We start from the raw sequence: 24,522 nt of genomic DNA, 5'->3' as shown, positions 1-24,522 counted from the left end.
ACAAATATTTGAGGAAAATCTAGAAGAGCTACTGGGATGGCATCTTATTAAGTAAATACCTCTGCTTTATAAAGACACATCATCTAATCAATACAAATAAGGCATTTGTTGAGTGCTTACAATATGCTAGATGCTGGTATGGTTAATGATACCATACAGTGGGAAATTTCTCTAGTGTAAAATCTTTGGGTCTGTCTTTTTCTTCCATTATGGTTTCTATTTCTTTTTTCTTATGCCTTTAAACATTTTAATACAGTAAAAGGTCTCACTTTCACCCTGATCTCCCACCTACAGACATGCAGAGGTAATCATTCTTCTGAGTACATATATCCCTCTTAATTCACAGACAATCAATATGTATACTCCCGCTTTTCCCTTTCTAAAAATAAGTGATAGTGCACCATACACTGTTCTATTCATCTTACTTTTTCTCTCTCACACACTTACTTTTTCTCTCTCACACACAAACATACATGCAAACTTCAGCTTTGAGTTCATTTCATATTCACACATAGAGAGCTTGCTTACTCTTTTTTTACAGTTGCATTTTATTACTTTGAATGGATATGCATAACTATTTTAATTAACCAGTTTCCTATTGATGACCATTTAGGTTATTTCCATTCTTTTGCACTTACAAACAAATGTCATTATTACATTATGGATAAGTGATTTCACACGTGGGTATAAATATAGCCCTGACTAAATTCCTAGAAAAATAATTACTGGGTCATAGATTATATACATTTGTAGTATTCGTAGGTATCAGAGAAACTGCTTTAAAATTGCTCCAAATTACACCTTCACCAATAGATAGTTCTGTTTGCTCCAGCACCATCAACAAAATGTTATCAAAATTTTAATTCTTGCTCATATCATTGCTGAAAACTGGTATATAAGAACACTTTAATTTTTGTTTCACTTTATTAGAAGTATAGTTAAGGATCTCAATATTTAAGATATGTTTTACTTCTCTTTTTATGAACAGTTCACATCTTTTTGCTCATTTTGCTGTTGAGTTGTTAATCTTTATTTTAATTTTTAGGATCTCTTTTCATATTAGAAAAATTAAACCTCTGTTCTGCGATATAAGTTGCAAATTTTTTTACAATTTGTTGCTCCTCTTTTGACTTTACTTATAGTGGTTTTGCCATGCAGAAGTTCGGGGTTTTTAAAAAACGTTATTGAAGGTATTAATCTTTTATGTCTTCTGGTTTTAAAATAATTGGTAACAAGACTTCTCATATATTATTTTAGTTGCTTATGTTTTATACTTTACCTTACACCTTTGATCAATTTGGAGTTTATTCTGGTACAGGTCTGAAGTATAGATCCATCTTGTCCTTCTCCAGATGGCTAATCAGTGCTCTCAGAACAATTTGTCAAATATTCCAGTTTTTTCTCTGCTAACTTGGTATGCTGGATATCACAGATCAGCAAACATTTTCCATAAAGGTCTAGATAGCAAATATTTTAGACTTTCTAGATCCCTGTCCCAATTGTTCAATTCTGCCATCATCATGCAAAAACAACCATAGATGATTCATAAACAAACGAGTGTGTCTGTATTTCAATAACATTTTATTTGCAAAAGTAGGCTGAAGGCTGGATTTGACCTGTTGACCATAATTTTCCAACCCTTGCCATCTATTCAATTCTCATATGTACTTTTTTCTCTGGCCTGTATGCCTATATATAGGCCAGTACTACACTGTTTTATTTACTGAAACTTTGTAATATGCCTTATTATTCATGACAGTTAATTTTATGTGTCAATGTGGCTGGGCCAAATTGTGGTCCAACATTGTTCTAGGTGTTTCTGTGAAAGTATTTTTTGAATATTTTAACTTCTAAATGAGTAGACTTTGAGTAAAGCAGATTACTTTCCAAAATGTGGGTGGGCCTCCTCCCATCACTTGAGGGCCTTTAATAGAACAAAGACTGACTCCCCACCCCCACCGCACATTTACTTAGAGCAGGAAGAAATTTTGCCAGAAGACTGCCTTTGGACTCAAAACTGCAACTCTTTCCTGGGACTCTAGCCTGCCAGCCTACCCTAAAGATTTTGGATTTACTAAGCCCCAACAATCACCTAAGCCAATTCCTTACACACTCTCTCTCTCTCCCCCTCTCTCCATACACACACATACACACATAGTTCGTTCTGTTTCTCTGGAGAACCTGTTACACTATCTAATAGGCTTGTCTTCCTTCATTTATCCAGAGTTTTCCTTATTTTTCATGTTGTTATTTTTCCATGTAAATTCATAAGGAGCCAGTCTAGTTAAAATTAAAAACTGATATTTGTTATTGGAAGGCTATTCAATGTATAACTTTATAACACATTTTAAATTTATAACTTGTAAATTTAAGGAGAATTGAAATCTTTATAATAGTGAATCTTCCTGTGATTGAAGCTTGTTTTATATCTTCTAGGGGTATTTTATATTTTTTATGCTTATCCAAACATTTTATGTTAAGATTCCTGTGTTGTCTTTTTGAATATCATCATAAATGATATCTTTTGCCCATTAAAAATTTTGTTTACTGATTGTTTGCATACAGGAAAGATGTTAACTGCCAAATACTCATTTTGTCCCACACAACAGTTTGAAATCTAATGACGTTCAACATCATTAGTCATCAGTGAAATACAAATTAAAATGACAATGAAATACTACTACATAACTTCTAGGATGGCCGAAATAAAAAAGGCTGACAATATCAAGCATTGGTGAGGACACAAGACAACAGCAGCTCTCAAACATTGCTGGTGGTTATGTAAAACGATAAAACCACATTGGAAAGTTGCTTTGCAGTTTCTTAACTGCATATGACCTGGCCATTATAAATGAAAAGCTTATGTTGGTATGGTTCACCAGATACATGAAAGCATATGTTGGTACAAAGACTTTCATGCAAGTGTTTATAGAAGCTTTAGTTGCAATAGCTAAAAACTGGAAACAACCTAAATACTCATCAAAAGATGAGTAGCCACAATTTGTGGTATGTCTGTAAAATGGAATACTAATCAGCAATATACACAGAGCAATATAAATGAACTTGAACGTAATTATGCTACACAAAAGAGGCCAAAGAGGAATACATAGTGTATGATTCCATTTATATATAATTCTAGAAAATTCAGGCTCACAAATCAGGTAAATGATGCTTTGGGATGGGGGCATGGGCAGATGGGATGGTAGGAAGCAATTTATAAAGGGGCACAAGGAAACCTCAGGAAGTGATAAATATGTTCATTATCTTGATTTTGGTGATGGTTTAACTGGTATAGATACATTGCTTTCATCTCACTACATTTATAAAACTTGCCAAATTCCACATTTTAAACCTGTGCAATTTATTATATATCAACTGTATCTCAAACAGCAGCAGCAACAACAACAACAAGAACCATTATGTATTTTTTGGTGATGGTGATGCTGTTATGTTTTGGCTTAGTCAATCCATAAGTCTTTAGATTGAGCAGTTTTACTAATCTGGGCCAAGCTCATCATTCTGCATCTGTGATCAGCTGATGAGTTACCAGTGGTCTAGTGTTCTAGCACGGACTGAGATGAAACAATTTGGATAGTTCTCTGTGATCGCTCATCCTCCTGCAATTTAGCTCAAGCTTTCTCATGGAAGTCGCAAGGGTCCAAGAGGAACAGTGGAGTCACATAAAGACTTTTGAGGTCTAGGCTTCAAATCATCACATCACATGTGCTAAGAGAAATCAGGCCATGGCCATTTCAGACTCAAGGGGTGAGTAAATATATTTTATCTCTCTTTTTTTTTGAGATGGAGTCTTGCTCTGTCACCAGGCCAGAGTGCAGTGGCGCAATCTCTGTTCACTGCAACCTCCGCCTCCCGGGTTCAAGAGATTCTCCTGCCTCAGCCTCCTGATTAGCTGGGACAACAGGTGAATGCCACCACACCCAGCTAATTTTTTGTATTTTTAGTAGAGATGGGTTTTCACCACGTTGGCCAGGATGATCTCGATCTCTTGACCTTGTGATCTGCCCGCCTCGGCCTCCCAAAGTGTTGGGATTACAGGTGTGAGCCACCACGCCCGGCCTATTTTATCTTTTGATGGGAGGAAATTTAAAGTCATATTTCAAAGGGTGTGGATACAGTAAAGAATATGGAATCATGGTCATTTTTACAATTAAGGCACCATACTCATTAAGTAGCAAGAACGGATACATACTATCCTCATTACAACTCAAATTGTTAGGTAGAATCCTGATTTTGAAGATGAAGAAACAGGGCTAGGGAGAAGTTAAGAAATATGCCCAAAGCCCATAGCGAATCAGTTGCAGAAGTGGGATTGGAGCTTACTCTGACTAAATCCACAGCACCTGCTCTTGGTAGCTATGTGTCACTACTTCTCCTTACTGCTAGACTGATCATTCCAAAAGTGATGACCCATCTGCCTAGGAGTCCAGGCCTCCTGGATTCCTCCTTCTAAATGCCACTTCAGAAAAATGCATGAGAAATGGTTTAACAGATCAAATAAGTAAGATAAGGATGAGGGGCTTTCTCTATTCCTAGCTTCTGTGAATCAAACTTTACACAGGTAATAAATTTCAGTTTAAGGATGATATCTCTGAAGCAGTCTGAATTTCAATCACAACCAATAAAAACTTTGTTGTATATTCAAAGGTTGCAAACTAAATGTCCAAAGTCATTTTACAATGCATGAAAAAGATTACCCTATTTGAAAAATTCACTAAAACTATTTGATCTACTGAAGGTTGATTATTACCATCATCTACCTATTTCTACTTATTTGTATAGGCAAATTCCAGGTCATTTATGGATTGTGTTCCTAAAGTTCATATGTAAGTCAATGACCTAGAAATCAGATTGCAGTTTTTGTAGAAATAAAATAACAAATACTTTCAGTGTTGTCTATTAAAGCCCATTTAACACATAATGGCTGAAATATAGTACAAAGAATGAAAGAGTACTTCCCTACAGTTTTTAAAAAATAAAATGCTTCTGAATAAAATGCCTGACAAGATCCAATTCAGAAGTCCATGAGTAGAATTATCTTCTTGTATGTCCTTTAAAAATGGAAGAGAGCAATATAACACATATAAACTATGTCACCGGCTTAGTAGTCATACTTGGTTTTAAATAATTATTGTTTTCATCTCACTTACACATATAAAGGACAGTCAGACAACCCATGCATTAAAAAAATATTTCCAAAGGCAAAATATAGTTCAGATTTTCTACACTGCCTTAGTGTATTCAGGCTTCCATAACAAGATATCATAGACTGGCTTGCTTAAACAACAAAAACATATTTTCTCACAGTTATGGATGCTGGGAAGTTTAAGATCAAGGTGTTGACTATTTTGGTTCCTCATAAGTGCTCTTTTCCTGGCTTGCAGACAGCCACCTTCTGATTGTGTCCTCACATGGCAGAGAGAAAGAAACCCTTCTCTTCGTATAGGCCAAAAATCCTACTAGATTAAGACCTTACCTTTATGACCTAATTTAACCTCAATAACCTAGAAGTTTTATCTCCAAATACAGTCATATTAGGGACTGGGCTTTGACGTATGAACTAAGGGAGACACAATTCAGTCTACAGCACTAACATTGAAAATCAGAGTCAGCTCTAAATTTTAAGCCCTATTCTCAAAATTTTCTAATGGCATCTCATCCCACTCATAAGAAGCCAAAGTCATCAAATGTCCCATAATACCAAGCATGATTTACTCCAGGCCTCTTATCTCTGTGGCTTGATAACCGACTACTTTCCCTCACTTCATTCCAACTAATTCTTACCTCCACACTGTTTCCCAAATACAACAAGCACAAAGGCACTGCCTCAGGGCCCTGCCCTCTATAGCCATCTCATTTAACATAGCAACCACCATTCTCCTCCTACCACTGGCCTTGCCCCCTACCACTCTTTCTTATTTAATCTTCTCCATTTAATTTTTCGCAGTTAAATATATTGTGCAATTCACTTATTCTTTTTTTTTTTTTTTTTTTTTGAGACGAAGTCTTGCCTTGTCACCCAGGCTGGAGTTCAATGGCGTGATCTTGGCTCACTGCAACCTCTGCCTCCCGGGTTCAAATGATTCTCCTGCCTCCGCCTCCCGAGTAGCTGGGATTACAGGTGCCCACCACCACACCCAGCTAACATTTGTATTTTTAGTAGAGACGGGGTTTCACCATGTTGGCCAGGCTGGTCTTCAACTCCCGACCTCATGATCCGCCTGCCTTGGCCTCCCAAAGTGCTGGGATTACGGGCGTGAGCCACCGTGCCCAGCCTTCACTTATTATTTCTTTGTCATCTCACCAATACCAACACTAACATGTCAACTCCATGACAGTGGGGATTTCATATCTTTTGTCCTTTCTGTGGGACTCCACACCTCTGGGTTCCAGAACTCTGCATGAACAAATTTCTAAGTTATTTTGCAATCTACTTATTTACACACAGATTTCTTCCATATGTATATTTTTTATTTTACTGCCTCCTTTAAGTCTTCTGCATACATAAAATAAACCTTGTTCTCTTTGGCAAAAGATTTATCTGAAAATAACTAATGAGCCATCAGAATTGCAGTTAGAACATTTATTATTGCAATGGTTGGTGCAATAACCTTTCAAACAATTCTTGGTTTTCAAATCATTCTCAAAAAATTCATGTTTTCTATATTGCTATAGAATGGCATAAATCTGAGGCTGTTCTCTAATCAATACTCATTTGGGTTGTACAACTGTGTAATGTTTTAGCACCCTGTAGAATTATATCTGCTGTCAATAAAGTAGCCATTCATGAATAGCCTGTATTGTATTATTTAAACCTAAAATTACATCTAGTATGCAAAAGATCCAGTTCAATAATTTTTGTCATTTGATTTCATTAAATTAAAATTTTACTACTTCTTTAAATCTGCTTTTTATCAATTAACCTAGATAAAAACCAACCTCCATCATTGTCATGAATAAACCTATATTATTGCTTCCAAATATTTTTAGTATAGCAACTCTGTCATTTGTTGGTGTCGTTTCTGTAATGCAGCTCTGCTCATGTGTTGCTGTCTTAATATCCATTCACTCTGATTTTGAATTCATTGGATCTGGTTGAACAGACACTGTGGCTTCCAATCCAGCTGCTAATGGTGCCAAATTGAGAAATGGTTTTGCAAGGCTTATAAAATCAGAGGTGGGATATGAATTCAAATTTCTTTTCAACTTAGCTGGGGAGCTGGAGAAAATATATTGTGTTCCGCATATATTCTTGTACCAATCATCTACATTTTATGAATTTGGTATTTGACATAAGTCCCCCCCACCCCTTTCGATTGTGCATCACTCAGAACGCAACCCTGAATTGACAGATTCTGAAGCATTCTCCTTTGTAAGGCTCTGCTGAATTCTAGAAATGAGACCACAAATGTACTTTAAAATCATTTTAAAGTTAAATAAATTTGTATTGTAACTCACAGTGTGTCTTTGATAATTACTTAGGGCACAGATTCAAAAAAATATGGAAATGATACCTTAGCAGCAACATCAAAAATCTATGGAAATAGAATTTACACCGAGTAGCTGCCTGCTATGCCTATTCTCAGCCTCACATGTAATACAAATGTGAACAACACTCATACCCTGACTCAAGGAAATTATAACCTACACATATATATCAAAAAGTATCCTACAAGACAAAATATGTCATGTCACAAAAATTATATTCTGTTGGTGCTGATAGATATTGAGCAAACAACGAATAAATGAATGAATATTATAAACTTTCCCATAAACTTTGTAACTTGCTTCCAAGAGATCTGACTCTTCTTAAAAAGTTTCTGCCTATACAGAATATAAAAATGTGGAATGTATGCTCAACCGTATGAAAGTAATTTAGTCATCCTTAAGTAAAAACATTTTCAGTTCATCATTTCAGCATGGGGAAGTTCTCTCTCCAATTTTCTTGCAATTATTTTCATTGCTATTCTTTAGTAACTCCAGGAACTCACAGAGCAGCAATAAATTATATATACTTTTTGTTCTCATTTATCTTCATAAGAAAAATTAATCCTGTCCTTTTCTGTCTAAAACAAGTTTAAGTTATTAAATAAAAGTCACATAATAAAGAGATTATAAATGTGTTTGATAAATATTTCAGCATGTCTTACTATCATCATATTTTCAAAAAGGATTACTTTAATCTCTACATTAAAACATAAGAGATTGAGGCAAAGCCTCAAAAATTTTATCTCAGATAATAAAATACACAAAAACAGAAATTTCAGAAAGAGGAAATCAATAAAAACACCTAGGGCATAGAATGTAAGTCTATTTTCATGGAATCCTTTTTATTAAAAAAAGACAAAATTCTTAATTCTCTTAGTATAGAATTATAGTGAAGTTAGAAGTACTCGGATAATATCCACTTAAGTATTTGCCAGTTTATATATTATTTTTAAGCATTAGAATATTTTAAGTCTACCTTTCAAAAACCTCACATTTCTTTAGAGATGCAGGGTGTCTCCTGGAGGTTTGCTTATTGTTTGAAAGCCCCTTCATCTGCCAGTATGTAGTATTTTACTGGTTATAAATTAAATTGTACACTCTGAGAATCTGCACGCATCAGGGATTTTATAAATAATCACCTGCTTTCAAGCACCACCATGGCAGTAAATACTGTGATGGGTAGGGTGGCACATTTTGAGAAAAGTCAAAACCATAGCATTTGATTGATCAACATCTGGATTCTATCATTGCTCACCTATACTTTGATGTCACAAATTAACGGTAAAATGTCATTTAAGCCAAGAAGTAGAGACCAGTTATATCTGTCTTCAAATATTTGAAAAGTTGTCAGGTAGAAGATGAGTTAATTTCAATCCAAGGTTGTAGTGAGCTACACTTGGACTAGAAGAAGGATCAGGAAAATAGATTTCAGCTCAAATTCAGGAAAGGCTTGAATTAGAACCAACTGGAAATGGAATAGCTCACCTTATGGGGTAGGCATTGCTGGTCTACTGATGTGTGTAACCATTTATTGAGATGTCATAAAAGAATCAGAGCACAAATTTTAGATAAAAGTTATCCAAGTACCACTTTCTGCATCTCAGGGCCCCTTGCACCTCATGAGACTCTAGTCTATGAACAGTGCTATTCACCACTAACCTAACTTATATTTTATATTTGTTCAACATGAATTGATAAACTTACATTCATCCCACATATTGAATAAAGCAGCTCTTGGTGACATCAAATTTCCAAAAAATTTCCACGGGTAAATAAATGCCCTTGGAAGTGGTGTCTTTGATGAACTAGAAAATGTTAGCAGAAGTTACAGAAGACCATGGACACAGAGAAATGAGATAAAAGGCCAAAGGCCAAAGGTAGCTAAGGAAATACAGGAATGTACTACTATTCTGGTAGCAAGTTCCAAGAACTCACCCTTTTCCCCATTTCTCTTGATAAATTTATAGGGCAAAATTTGACAGCACCAATAATCTCTCCACCATCAATGTTCAAGGTGAAGAGTTGTTGAGGTCACCAAAGGCCAAAAAGAAGACATTTTCATGTAGTTAAGTGGCAGGTTAATAGAATGTTTTGACACAGCTACTCCAATAGTGTCACATTGACTGATATGAGTCAGAACTTAAAAACGTGGTTTTTAAAATTACAAATAATTTCTGCAGTGATATTTCTAGCCATTATCTTGTGAAAGAGTCTCATTTCACCCTTCATCCTAACTTGCCCCTAATCCACACTCCATCCGTCACCCATCCCTGAGTGTCCGGCACCTCAGTGAGAGATGGAGTAAGACACAGAGTAAGGCTCTGGAGTTGAATGGAAAGCACAGGTTGAATGAAGCTCAAGGACAGAATGAGGTTTGGTGTGGATTATGCAAGGGATGGGGTGAGGAACAGGACAAATCAGAAGAATAAAGTGAAGCTATCTAATGGACACATAATAATTTATTTAAAAAAAACTAATATAGATGTAAAGGTCCCTTTTTCAATCAATGTCTAAATCCACTCCCAACCTACTCATGTAGGGATACTTACATGGGCAGAGCCTTTTGCTGGCACCTCTGGAAACTCTGTAGTTCCTTCCAGAATGTGCACCACTAAGAGGGTGGCTGAGACATGACATCTTATCACTAGACCTACTAGAAGTGGCATAGCAGGAGGAAAAGCAGCTCATTCACTCCCCTTTCTGAAAACAAATGGGTCTTAACCACTGTGGTATTGGGTAGATTTGCCACTTAAGTTGTCAATACTGGTGAGTTCCAGTCTTTGGGGAACTATAGCACCCTGTTGTTGCTTATGTGGTTTCACAGAATACCATTACTCCTCTTACAAGGACTCTGTGCTACATAATATTAAAATAAATGAAAATCAAGTAGGATTTGAGTCTTGAGAATTTCGCAACATGCTTTGACCTAAGTAGAGGGATGCTAAATTGCATGTTTGGAGATTCAGTTAGTGATAGTAACTGAATCTGTAGGAACACAAAGAGGTATCGTTCTTTGTCTTATTCACTGCCTAATTAATGCAGGATACCAGAGAAAGGAGTGAGCAAGAAATAAGAAAGAATGGAGGGCTAAGAAAATGAATCCAGTTATTGTAGGATTCGTTTACGTCTAGAGCAGTCAGCAGTCAATGAACAGTGTCCACAGAAGTCTTGTCAGTTTGGACCTCCTTCTTGCAGTTGGCACCTTGCAAGGAGATCTAAGTTTGTGTGAGAGCTTAGGTGAAGGGATGGAAGTGGACATGATAAATAAATTTCAACTGACTTTCATGAGTTTCATAATTGTAAAGCATTCACATCTTGAAATCAAAGAGCAGATGGAATTTATGGAAATTCAGCTGACCTGACATAATGCACATTATTCTTCAAGATCCTAATAATTATTAATAAAATATGAATGAATTTTAGTAACATATCCATAAAGTTTACTATTAGCAAGATTAAATACCTAATGCTTCTTAGATACAGTATGTGATTCTAAGAATTACACTTTTGAATTGTCCACACTCAACGCGTCTTTAAAGGTCTGAACAGATAAAGTCAAAATCTGTCCCTGGAAATTGTGAATGGTACTCAAATTGCTAAATGTATGAGAAACTAGATTCTTTTGATTATGAGAGTACATTTGTACCCAGTGGTGCAATATGTAAATGTAATGTGCAATGATGGTTTCTATTTATTTCAGGGCTCACATATTATATTATAATAAAGTACATACTATAATATATATCACATTATGTATTATACATATTACGTGTTTATATTATAACTGTATTATATGAAACACGTATATATTATGTAATGTATATTATAATAAAATCACATTATAACATACTTATTGACAATCATTTACGTGTGTTCTTCTATTTCTTTAGTCCTGTGAAGTTTTTCTCTTCTTGTTCCAAGTCGCTGTTCTTTCTTCATCAAAGTTTTTCTACAGTGTGATGAACTTCTTTCAGACTTTCGATGTATTTGATCTGTCCTTTAATATTTTATTAGCATTTATTTTACGTAGTCTCAAGTTCTCAGAGTTAAGCCATTTTATAGTTCTTTAAACATTTAAATACTTCATTGCCTAAGTAGACACTGAAAATACCAAAAATTTTTCAGTAAAAAATCTTCATAAACACATGTAATTTTTATAAACATGCTTAGAGATTGTTTTAAGTTCAAATTATACGGCATCTATTCAATTTTGAGCTTATTACTCAGAAATTTATACAATTCTTAAAATGATAATTACCTACTTCTCACCCTTTGATATCAATATTTATAAGTTACCAGGCCCCGTGGCTCATGCCTGTAATCCCAATACTTTGGGAGGCCAAGGCAGGTAAATTGCTTAAGGCCAGGAGTTCAAGACCAGCCTGGGGAACAGAGCAAGACCCTGTCTGTAAATAAATAAATAAATTTATAAGTTCTTAGATGTGGCTTTCATATACCACCAAAGGCCCATTGTAATAACATGATCTTATAAAAACCACACAGTTAAAAACCAAAAACCACCACAGTTAAATCCTGGAGAAGCAGGTCTAAGGTTTGTGTTGTTTTTTATCTTTCATTGTAATTGAAAGATAACATCCACCTCCAAGTATAGAAGACTGACAAAGGTGGGCTAACAGCATTCCAATGGGGAACCAGAGTACGACGCAGGGCAGGTAAGGAAAGCACCACGTTGAGTGGCCTCATCCAGCCTTTAAAGCTTTTCCTAAGCACAATGAAAAACAATCCTATGGTAACACAACTACACTCAGACACCACTGACTGGCAAAATTGAGGTGCTAAGTATACCTCCTGCCTTCATCAAAACTGGCTCAAAATCTGAACCAGGCTATGCTTCCTGGGGGAAGGTGTCAGAAACTACAGTAGATGGAACTGGGGAAAGTAGACACTGATAGATCTAAGCAAAACGATCATGTCGAGAGAAGATTTGGTGATAATCAATTTTTAAAATTTGCTTCGCAGAAATGAAGTCTTGACCCACTCATCGATGAGATCTTTGCAGAACAAGACCCTAAGACTGCTCTAATCCTTCTCTCCTTCTCTCCACTGCATCTCCTATCACCTTACCCACTCCAGAGTTCTATAGAAAAGGATCAGGCTGTGGGCTGAAATATTGTCTTATTACTTTTAATCTTAATATGTTATGAATATAGTGCATCCCATTGGTCTGCAGTAAGATTTGTTTTCAATATTAGTTCATTTCATGGGTGTGTTCAGCTTGTAAAATTATGAATCAAACCCCTTGAAATATTAATGGTATAAAATTCAATGTGTATTCATGGTGGTTATATATAAGGGACTGTCAGATCCCAACCCCAGTTTGTGTACTTACTGAAAACATATTCTCAAATGAGTAGAACTGAAGATCATAAGTTCTATTAATTTTAATGCTCCCAAGATGAGTGAGAATGTTTAAAGAAAAAGGCTCATTTGCTTGGATCCTTGGCTCTGGAAGTTGTTTTAAATTAGTGAAATCGGTTGTCTTGAAATGTTTAAGTTAATGTAGAGTTTTCCTTCCACTTCTGAGGATTCTTCCCAGTGATTTAGGAGGTTTTCATTTTATTTTATTATTAAATAAAAATTTGCCCTCTATAACTTAATATTTTTAAGTGAATATGCATGGTTTGCCTAGCTTTAGTCAGTTCAAAATGATATATAAACTATTATAGGCTGAATTTCATTTGTGTTCTAATTTCTCTATGAGATTCTGTATCTCCCCACTGTTCAAACCTAAAATATTATGTGGCAATAAATATTTAAGAGGACAAATTCCATAGAAATTTTGGTTCACAGAATTCACCATAACTAAAGAAAATATTACAATAAATATGTATTAAGATACAATTCATTAAATCATAGAATATTAAACATTCACAAATGCCCCTAAAGTTTACATAAAATATTCTTATATACTAGAATAAGTTGTGAAATTTATCATCCAGAGAAATAGCACAAGCAAAAAAATAAGTTGATGTAGAGACAAAGATGTTTTATAATCACTAATTCTTAACTTTCCACTCACAGTTAAATTCAGATAAATGTGGCTCTGCAAATAGATATCTATTCTGATATTAAGGAAAATGTAATATATTTAGGCATGAGATTTTGCTGGTCTTCTTTTACTCATCCAATAATTTATTCATATATATGTATAGCATGTGTGTATCATATATATTCAAATATACAGCATTTCTAATGTTTCAAGCACTGCGTTGGCCCTGAAAAGCACAATAGACGTGTTTTACATGTCTAGAGCTGACTGTCCAATTCAGTACTAGCTACTATTCATTTGTGGCTGAGTACTTGAAATGTAGCTAGTCTGAATAGAGATGTGTTGTGAGTACAAAATATACACCAGACAGATTTAGGAGACTTTGTACCCCCTAAAAAAGCAAAACCTCTCAGTAATAATTTTCATATTGATTTCATGTTTAAATGATAATATTTTGCATACATTCAGTTAAATAAAATATGCTATTATAGTTAACTTCACTTGTTTCTTTTCACTTTTTAATGTGGCTGCTAGAAAATTTAAAGCTATATATGTGGCTCTCATTACATTTCTATTGCATAGCACTGGCATAAAGAAAACTGACGATAAACTAGAAAATAAAAAATAAATATAAAATTTATTTTGTATAGAAAAATTATTCTGAATTTGATGATCAGAAAGCCAGATAGAGTATGTAGTAGGTTGAATAATGGCCACCCAAAGACATCAAGTCATAATCTCTGAAATGTGTAAATGTTCTTATTTGGGAAAAGGGTCTATGCAGATGTGATTGAATAAAGGATCTTGAGTTAAGATTACCTCAAATTATCTGGTGGCCCGAAATGCCATCACAAGTACTCTTTTTACTTCTTCTTCTACATAACTTATTTTGCTCATAGTATAATTAAGGGAAGGACTTGGCACTTATCTTTGAAAGAGGGTGTGGAACTCATCAACACATTTTGAATATTCATCCATTCAGGTTTCTGTCTGAATAAAGATACTAGTTAAGATTTCGTTCATGCACATGAAATGCAGCCTGAAGAGGCTCAATTCACAGTTATCACAGTTTATACCTTGTTTATATCTTTCCTCTTCATCCTATGATATAATGCAAGACCACCCCGTACCACCCCAAAAGAAGAAACCCCAAGGTGTCTAAAGAGAAAAAGGTTGTGCTTTTTAATCATTTTAAAATGTGAAGTGTAGGGTGCAAATGAGTTTTTTCCTTTTATTTTTAGTTGAAACATAATACCTGTACATATTTATGGGATACAGGGTGATATTTCAATACATGTATACAATGGTCATCGCAAGTATTCTTATATGAGAAAAGCAAAGAAGGATAACACAAACAGAAGGTGGGAGGCAATGTGACCATGGAGGCAGAGACTGGAGTGATGCAGCCACAAGTCAAGGAATGCTGACAGTGACCAGAAGCTGGAAGAGGCAAGCATGGATTTTTCCTTAAAGCCTCTGGAAGGAGTATGTCCCTGCCAACACCTTCATTTTGGACATCTGCCCTCAAGAACTGTGCGGGAATAAGATTCTGTTGTTTTAAGCACTCCAGTTTGTGGTAATTTGTTATAGCAGCCCCAGGAAACTAAGACAGAGAATAACAGTGGAAAGAGGTGGTTTGCAGTGGCATTTAGAATAAGTGGGGAGAAGAACACACTTGAATGGAATGACCAGGAAAAATCTGAGAAAGCCACTAGACTGAGATTTAAAGAGTGAGAAGATATTAACCATTTAAAGAGCCTTGGGAGAGCGTTCTAGTCATAGGAAAGAAGATATGGGCAGGCTCTGAGATGGGGAAAATCTTCACCTCTTCTAGGAACGGAAAGAAGGACAGAGTGTCTGAAACATGGTGAGCAAAGGAGAGTGTGGCTCAAGTGGAAAATAGGTGAGCAGGAGGTGCTATGCAGGTCCATGTTTGCTGTGAGGAGGAGTATGGATTTTGTTTTAATTATACTAAACTTTATTAAGCAGAGAAGTATCATTGTTAGATCTAAATTTACAGGAAGACTTCTGTAGCTGATTGGTAGATGCTATATTGAAAGAGAGCAAGTCGAGAAAAGGGAAAATCAATTAGGAAGCTGTTGCAGTAGACCAGGCAATAGAAGGAGATAATCTAGGCTGGGCGCAGTGGCTCATGCCTGTAATCCCAGCACTTTGGGAGGCTGAAGTGGGAGGATCACCTGAGGTCAGGAGTTCAAGACCAGCCTGACCAACATGGTGAAACCCCATCTCTACGAAAATACAAAAATTAGCCGGGCATGATGGCAGGTGCCTGTAATCGTAGCTACTCGGAGGCTGAGGCAGGAAAATCGCTTGAACCCAGGAGGCGGAGGTTGTGGTGAGCCAAGATCGCACTATTGCACTCCTGCCTGGGTGACAGAGCGAGACTCCTATTAAAAAAAAAAAAAGTAGATAATCTGGACAAAGGTGGTGGCAGTAGACATGGTGAAAAGCAGAACTTGAGATATATTATGAAGACTATATATGAGAAATTCCATGAATTGAGTGCAGTGACCAAGAGTACCCTGAATAAAGTAAAATTCTCAGGTTTCTGACTTGAGCAACTAAATAGATTGTTGAGATGAAGAAGACTGAGAGGGGAGCAGTTTCACAAAAATATTATGAGTTCAGTTGCAATAATATTAATTTTTGAAGTGTTTGGTGTACACCCAAGTGTATAGAAACCAGAGATATATGTTGATTTATACATGAGTTTTGAGGTCCAAGGAAAATGCTAGATTCAAGGTGTAAATTCAGAAGTCATCAGCAGGTAGTGGCATATAAATCCATGGGCATGAATTAGATTATCTGAAGAGAAATTATAAAAGGATAAGGGAGGGGAACCTAGGATTGAGCACCAAGGAACTCCGAAATGTAGAGATTGGGTAGAAAAGTAAATGCCAAGGTGAAGACTGAGCAGGAAAGGCCACGGAGAAAGATGATAGACCAGAACAGAGCAATATCACAGAAGCCGAAAGGAAGATGACTTTGAGAAAAAAAATTTGCTATGATGAGTAGTCCTGAAAGACCAACTAGGATAATGAGAGGAGAGTGGACATTGGATCTGACACAGTAGAGGTCAGTGGAGATTTTGTCAAGATTGGTTTTCATAAAATAGTCAAAGCAGAAGTCCGATTGGCATGGGATAAAGAGTAAGGAAATTGACTTGGGGGTATGGACTAAAGTAAGGATTTGACTTTATTTGTTTTCAATGTGGACAATCAATTGAGCTTGAAAACAGGTAAAACTAAGGAATATATTTTGTAGGGATGCACACTTATGTGGAAAAATGGTTTCAATGTAAGAAAGCCATAAATGAGAAATGTGTGCTGGTAGTAAACTCTTAAGGAGGAAGCAAAGTGATGGGATTGAGGAGCAGCATGCTGTTCTTGTCATTAAGTTGGCTGTAGCTTCATAAGAGTCTATTTCATAATTTACATTACAGTGATGTATTTTATATGTAAAATATAATATAGGCAGAGGATTCTGGGAAGTTGGCAGAGTTGGAAGCACCAGGACTCTGTCTCCCTACCTAGACAGCAGTTGTACTGTCAGAATCTGTGTGATGTAACTATTTCGGAACCCTGGAGTCTATTGAAGGCTTGCAAGGTCCAGAGGAAGCACTGAACAGTAAATTGCAGTTAATCTTGGTCAATTTTAGCTCTTATCTAAGCAGCAGCTACCCATCCCTCACCCCAGCCTCCTAGCAAGCAGTCATGCCCATGTTCCTAGAGCAGCTAGCATACAACTTGCAGGAGCAAGGTGGGCAATAAGGAGGACCCTGTTCCCTAAATATCAGGGATCCATGTTTTGGTAGCTAATTACTGCCTCTGATCATGGAGTTGCAGACACAGTAGCAGGTAGCCTTTGTTGCAACCGTCTCTCATAGTTGCAAACCCTGCCTACTCAGGCTGAGACAACTTCCAGGATATTTAAAGGGTCAGCAATCTTTCCCCACTTCATTCTGTTCTTTCCCTTTTGACCGCCAGATGTTAAACACTACGACATTCAAAAATAACTACATATATGAGGGAAATTTCAAGTCACTGCTTATGCCTGAGGAAAGAAGCAGGCTCAGAAAAAATGAGCAAATACATTAACTTTACACCTCAGTTTGATCCTTGGCATGGAGACAGCCTACAATAATCAAATCAAAACAAAATGAAACAAAAGCAAAAAATGGCAAACTCCAGGGGAAGGGGGAAAATCCAATTACCATAATTATCACATTATTAGATCCAAATGTCCAGTTTTCAACAGCAAAAAAAGCAAAAAGCACAGGGAATTTAAAAAAAAAAAAAACAGAAAAGTATAGCCCATTCAAAAAAAATAAGACAACAGAAATCATCTCTGAGAAAGACCTGATGACAAACCTACCAAACAAAGATGTTAAAACAACTATCTTAAAGATGCTCAAAGAACTAAGGAATATGTGGAGGAAGTCAAGAAAACAATGCATTACAAATGGAAATACCAATAAACAGAAAATATAAGATGAAATCAAAAAGAAAATTCTAGAGCTATAAAGTACAATAACTGAAATGAAAAATTCACTAGAGGGATTCAAAGGCAGATTTGAGCAGACAGAAGAAAGGATCAGTAAACTTGAAAATACAAAAATTGAAATTATTGAGTCTGAGGAAGAGAAAGAAAAAAGATTAAAGAAAAAAGATTAAAGAAAAGTTAAGACACCTAAGAGACTTGTGCGATACCATCAACCAAACCAACATACACGTTGCAGGAGACCCAGAAGGCGGATAGAGAGTGAAAGGGGCAGAGATTGTTTGAAGAAATGGCTAAAAACTTCCCAAGTTTGGCTGGGTACACTGGCTCACATCTGTAATGACAGTACTTTGGGAAGCCAAAGCGGCAGGATTGCTTGAGGCTAGGAGTTCAAGACTGTCATGGGCAACATAGTGAGACCAGAGGCCCTGTCTCTACAAAAAAAAATTTTTTTTAAATAGCCAGATGTGAAGACATATGCCTGTAGTCCCAGCTACTTGGGAGGCTGAGATGGGAGGATCACTTGAGCCCAGGAGTTCGAGGCTGTGGTAAGCTGTGATTGTGCCACTGCACTTCAGCCTGGGCAGCAGAGCAAGACCCTGTCTCTATTTAAAACAAAATAAAATAAAAAAACCCCACAAATTTCCAAGTTTGACAAAAGACATTAAGGTTCAAGAAACTCAATAAATTCCAAGTAGGATGAATTCAAAGAGATCCACACTGAGACACATAATAATCAAATTGTCAAAAGTCAAGACAAAAAGAGACTCTTGAAAGCAACAAGAGAGAAGCCACTCACCACATGCAAGTTATCATCAATACAATTATCACAGATTCCTCAGAAGAAACTTTGAAAGGCAGAAGGCAGTAGGCTGAAATCCTTAACATGCTAAAAGAGAAAAAAAACCCTGTAAATCAAGAATCCTGTTCTTGAATTGCTGATGGACAGCAAAACTGTCCATAAAAAGTGAGGGAGAAATTAACATTCCCAGAAAAATAAAAGCTAAGGAAGTTCATTATCACTAGACCTGCTCTGCAAGAAATGCTAAAGAGGATCCTACAGGATGAAATTAAAGGATGGATACTAGACAATAACTAAAAACTATATGAAGAAATAAAGATCTTGGTAAATGTAAATATATGGGCTATTACAAGAGCCAATATTATTGTAATAACAGTTGGTAACTCCACTTTTTGTTTTCTATGTGATTTCAAAGACTAACATATATTTAAAAAACAAGTACTAATCTAAAAGCTCGTGTTTTTATAATGTTTTTCTACAACTTCATTTTTTGTTTTCTACATAATTTAAGAGAGTCACATATTTTAAAAACCAATTATTAGTTTATGTTTACAGATACTCAATGTAAAAAAGATGTAATGTGGTGATATCAATAACTAAAGGGATAGGGACAAGGCTGTAAAGAAGCAGAGTGTTTGTATGCTATTGAAATTAAGCTAGTCTAAATTCAAATTTGAGAGTTATAACTTTAGGGTGTTAAATGTAATTTCCATAGTAACCACAAAGAAAGTCATTTTGGAATATACACAAAAAGGAATGAGAAGAGAATTAAAACATTTCACTACAGAAAAAAATCAGTCAAACACAAAAGAAGACAATAATGCAAGAAATGAGGAATAAAATAGTTGTAAGGCATTATAGAAAATAAAAGGCAAAGTGACAGAAGTTCCTCTTTATCAGTAATTACTTTAAATATAAATGGATTAAACTCTCCATTTAAGAGACAGAGATTGGCATAATAAATTTTTAAATGATCCCACTACATGCAATCTGCAAGTGACTCACTTTAGTTCCAAAGATACAAATAGCCTGAAAGTGAAAGGATAGAGATATTACATGCAAATAATTCTCAAAAGAGTACAAGTGTGGCTATTCTAATATCAGACAAAACAGAGTTTAAATCAAAAAAGTTTACAAGACACAAAGAAGGACATTGTATATCAATAAAAAAATCCATAAAGAAAGAAGATATAACAAATATAGTAATAGTCGAAGACTTCAACACCCCAATCTAAATAATAGATAGATCAACCAGACAGAGGATAGGTAAGGAAATAGAGAACTTGAACAACCCAATACAACTAGATCAACACAATACAGCTTATGCAGAACACTATACCCAGCAACAATAGAATACATATTCTTCTCAAGTTCACATGGGACATTTTCCAGGATAGACCTTATATTATAGTAGGCCACAAATGAAATCTCAATAGATTGGAAAGAGATCACTACCATACAAAGTATGTTCTCTGACCGCAAAAGGATGAACACACAAAAATCAGTTGTATTTCTATACACTAATAATGAACAATCTGAAAAGGAAATTAAGAAAACAATTCCATTAACAGTACTATCAGGAAAAATAAAATACTTAGGACTTAACCAAAGAGGTGAAGATTTGTACAATAAAAACTACAAAACATTGATGAAATTTTAAAAGACATAAATAAATGAAAAGGTATCCCTGCTCATGTACTGAAACGCAATACTGTTAAAATGTCAATACCACCCAATATTATCTATAGATTCAATACAATCCCTATCAAAATCCCAACTATATTTTTTGTAGAAATCAAAAAATCCATGATAGAATTCATATGAAATCCCAAGAAACCCCAAATATCCAAAACAATCTTGAAAAAGAACAACAAAGCTGGAGGAATCATACTTCTTTATTTCAAAACTTATTACAAAGCTCCAGTAATCAAAACAATGTAACCCTTACTAACACTGTATACAAAAACTAACTCAAAATGAATTAAACACTTAAATGTAAGAATTAAAACTATAGAACTCTTAAGTAGAAAACATAGGGCAAAAGCTTCTCCACACGGGATTTCACAACGATTTCTTGAATATGACACCAAAGGCACAGGCAACAACAACAAAATACAGACAAATCAGATTGCATAAAATTAAAAGCTTTTGTACATCAAACAACATTATCAACAGAGTGAAAATGCAACCTACAGAATGGAAGAAAGTCCTTGCAAATCACATATCTGATAAGTGATTAAAATACAGAATATATAGAGAACTCCGAACTCAATAACAACAAAATCAAATGACCCAATTTAAAAATGGGGAGCGAATTTGGATAGAAGTTTCTCCAAAGAAGATACACGAATGGCATTAAACACATGAATAGATGTTTAGCATCACTATTATTAGGGAAATGCAAATCGAAACCACAATGAGATACCACCTGACACTCATGTGGATATTATGTGTATTTTACCACAATAAAAAATGTAATTATCAGAGACTTCAAAAACAATGAATGAATATATAAATAAAATGCATTTTAAGAATAAATATATATTATAATTTTTAAAAGAATAAATAGTCACAAGACACTGCCGCTTCAAACCTAGCAATTAAAACAAGCTCAACAATTTACAAGTTTACATTTTTTTGAAGGTTCATCAGATTGCTGAGGATGCAAAGAAACCCAAATAAACTAAACTCCAGAAAGTGATTAATCCCTCTGGGAGAGAAGAGGGCCACTGTTTCTTTACTCCCTGACAGAACCGCCAAAAGAAGACAAATCTGCCAAAGACAGGGATAAGGAAAAACTAGCCAAAATTGAAGGAAGCTTTAACGACCCCATGGGCTGGTGTGATGAATGAGAACCTAAGGAACCCTAATCACAGGCAAGTCTTCCCCAACCTGTGAGCTCGTTTCCATGGGACTTGAGCGTCAAGGGTAGGTAAGGAGAGCTGAGACAGCCTTCACCAAAGACAAATACCAGGAAGCCTGAGGGCAAGCCACAAAAATGGAAAGAAATCCCTCCAAGTCACTCCAGACCTGCACCAAGTGAAGGGCAAGGACACTGAAAGCTGAGGGCAGGGCACAATGTCAAGAGAAACCTCCAAAACATTATGCTAAGTGATAGAAGCCAGACAGAAAGCATCGTGTATTTTATGATTCCATTTATATGAAATATCTAGAACATATAAATCCACAGAGATGGAGCACACATTGGTGATTGCCACAGGCTGGAGAGAGGGCGCTAGTTGGGACACACTGCTTAAGGTGTAACGAGTTTAATTTTGGAATGAGGGAAATGTTTTGGAACTAGATAGAGGTGGTATTTGCAAAATATTGTGAATACACTAAATGCTACTGAATCCTTCATTTTAAAGTGGTTATTTTCATATTATGTGAATTTTACCTCAACTTATTAAAGTATCTTACATAAATAATGAAGTGCCTGAAGCAGTTCTCTTAATGCCAAGAAAAATCTCTCTAAAGTACTCTGGGCCTTAACAGAGGATAGTTCAACAGTCCTCCAGAGGCAAGGGCAGGGCAGCTAGGGGGAGAGAGGTCTCTGCAGTGCAGAAAATTAGGGGCAGGACTAAAAGTCAAAGAGAACTCCCAGTGACACTTAAAGATGACAACAGGATCTCTGGAGTCTCACCAGAACTCTGCTGAAGGCCATATCTTATACCTAACTTCAAACATTTGAAGCCAGCAGTAACTGCATATAACTAAAACTGGGACAAAGCCTAGATCCAGTACAACTACAGATGAGATTGATTTTGTTCCTCATATTAACAGCTTGAAAGAAGAAGCAATATCACTTGTATGGTGGTAAGTATTGTTTATACTATTCTTTTGCATATAATGCTTGGAATAAAATTTATAAAATTATGAGATGTGAAGAAGCAAGAAAAATGTGGCCTATGATCCAGAAGCAGAAAAAAGGGAATAAAAGCAAATCTGGAGAGAGTTCAGATGTTGGATTTACCAAACAGGGACTTTAAAATAACTATGATAAATACATAAAAGAAACTAGTTATAAAATTTTAACATATATGAGCTGATAAGGAATTTTAGCAGAGACAGAAACTATAGTCAAGAATCAACTGGAAGAACTGGTGGGGACAAGAATTGAATTATACTGACATAAGCTTCTAACATTTTCATGTCCTTTTAAAGAGTTTACCTTCAAATTATCTCTAGAGCAACCACTAAAAATTACACAAAGAGGTATAAATAAGACATCAATAAAGCAAATAAAAAGAAATGCTGAATACAGTGATTCAAAGAATCAGCAAAGAAGGCATCAAGGGATAAGGAACAGATGGGACAAACAGAATCAAATACCAAGATGGCAGATCAAAATTCAACCACATCAATAATTACATTAACCATAAAGAAAGTAAGCACTCCATGTAAAAGGCAAACATTTTCAGACTGGATAAAAAGCACAAGACCCAAATATTTGCCATGTAATAAAAAAGCACTTTATATTAAAGACAGATAGGTTGAAAATAAAGACTTAGCATATATTTCCCATTCTAAAAGTTATATATTAAAATAGAAAATATGGAAAATGCATGAAGAAAAATATCCCAAAAAGATTTTATTTAAAATGTCTAGATAATAGCATCAAAATAGACGACAGAGAAAAAGCTAAGGTTATTCTGAATTCTGCCCATTTTGAGACATAGAAGTGAGAGAACAAATACCATATTCTCTCCCCGACAATTCCCCTTGCCTCTTTGCTAAGAAAACTTAATACTGGGCTGGAAGACCCATTCCCATTGACATACTCAGGATAACATTCTAAATTTTTGTGATTTTACATCTTTTATATATATATATATTATGAAAATATATATACCCATTTATACTTACGCATACACACACACATATGTATAACTCCCCCTCCATCACTTCCCATTGCAGATAGACACTAAGTGATTAAATAATACTGACCTGAGCTAATGTTGATCCACAGGAAGTGCTGAAGCTTGAGGAAAGAACAGTTGAGTTTTAAGACAAGACTCTAATCAGAAAAAGATTCTTCCCATGAAAGTAGTGTTCACTTCTCCCTCCAGTGGCCACAGCATTAAGAGCACTTCACTACCTAAGCATGATCCTGCAAGGAGTGTGCAGCACCAAAGAACTACCAATACAAACTTGGGTGCTCAGGGAAAGACATAGAACTGTAGTGCTGCATAGAACAACCTGCAGAGCATACCTAGGGGACCCGAGCTTTACACAGGCCTTAACTGATAAAACCTCAGGACTTAAAGACCATACTTTGAATAAGTGTATGAATACATAGCAGTATTCAGCAATAAAGGCCTGGAGGCAAGAAACGGGCATCACAATTCAGAACACACCAATTAGAAAAAGAAAAGAGTATCCATACTGCAACAAAATATTCATTTAGCCATACTTGTTAGAGTTGTCATGTTACCTTACTAAGGAAGTAGTCAACAATATCAGAACCCACTTGTATACTCAATTGTATATATGTATCAAACAGAATGTGGATTCAAATATGCTCAACCAACAATAGTTATGGAGTTATTATTGAAAGAAGAGTATGAATTGCATGGACCCTGAGTCTTTCTTTCTGGGTGACATATACATATTACACACATTTGGCCAAACACAGAGGAAAAGGAATCAAACCATAAGGCCGTTAACAACCACGCCCAAAAAT

The 24,522-nt window shown here is 35.7% G+C and overlaps 1 long non-coding RNA gene across 3 annotated transcripts in view; it reads right to left on the bottom strand.

Annotated features, from left to right (window-relative positions):
• The window catches only part of LOC131383352 (uncharacterized), a 163,654-nt gene that overhangs the window by 92,685 nt on the left and 46,447 nt on the right, over positions 1 to 24,522 (bottom strand). For 2 of the 3 annotated variants that reach the window (XR_009213347.1, XR_009213346.1), the window contains exon 1: positions 11,357 to 11,601. The exons of the other annotated variant lie outside the window; for it this stretch is intronic. This is a non-coding gene — a long non-coding RNA (uncharacterized LOC131383352). Of the gene's footprint in view, positions 1 to 11,356; positions 11,602 to 24,522 lie in introns of those variants that run through there. 3 annotated transcript variants of the gene reach the window in all.

This window comes from Hylobates moloch, unplaced genomic scaffold, assembly GCF_009828535.3.
Source record: "Hylobates moloch isolate HMO894 unplaced genomic scaffold, HMol_V3 SCAFFOLD_4, whole genome shotgun sequence".
Classification (NCBI taxonomy): Eukaryota; Metazoa; Chordata; class Mammalia; order Primates; family Hylobatidae; genus Hylobates; species Hylobates moloch.
Note: the sequence above shows the minus strand (reverse complement) of the source record. Positions and strands in the feature narration are given on the sequence as shown.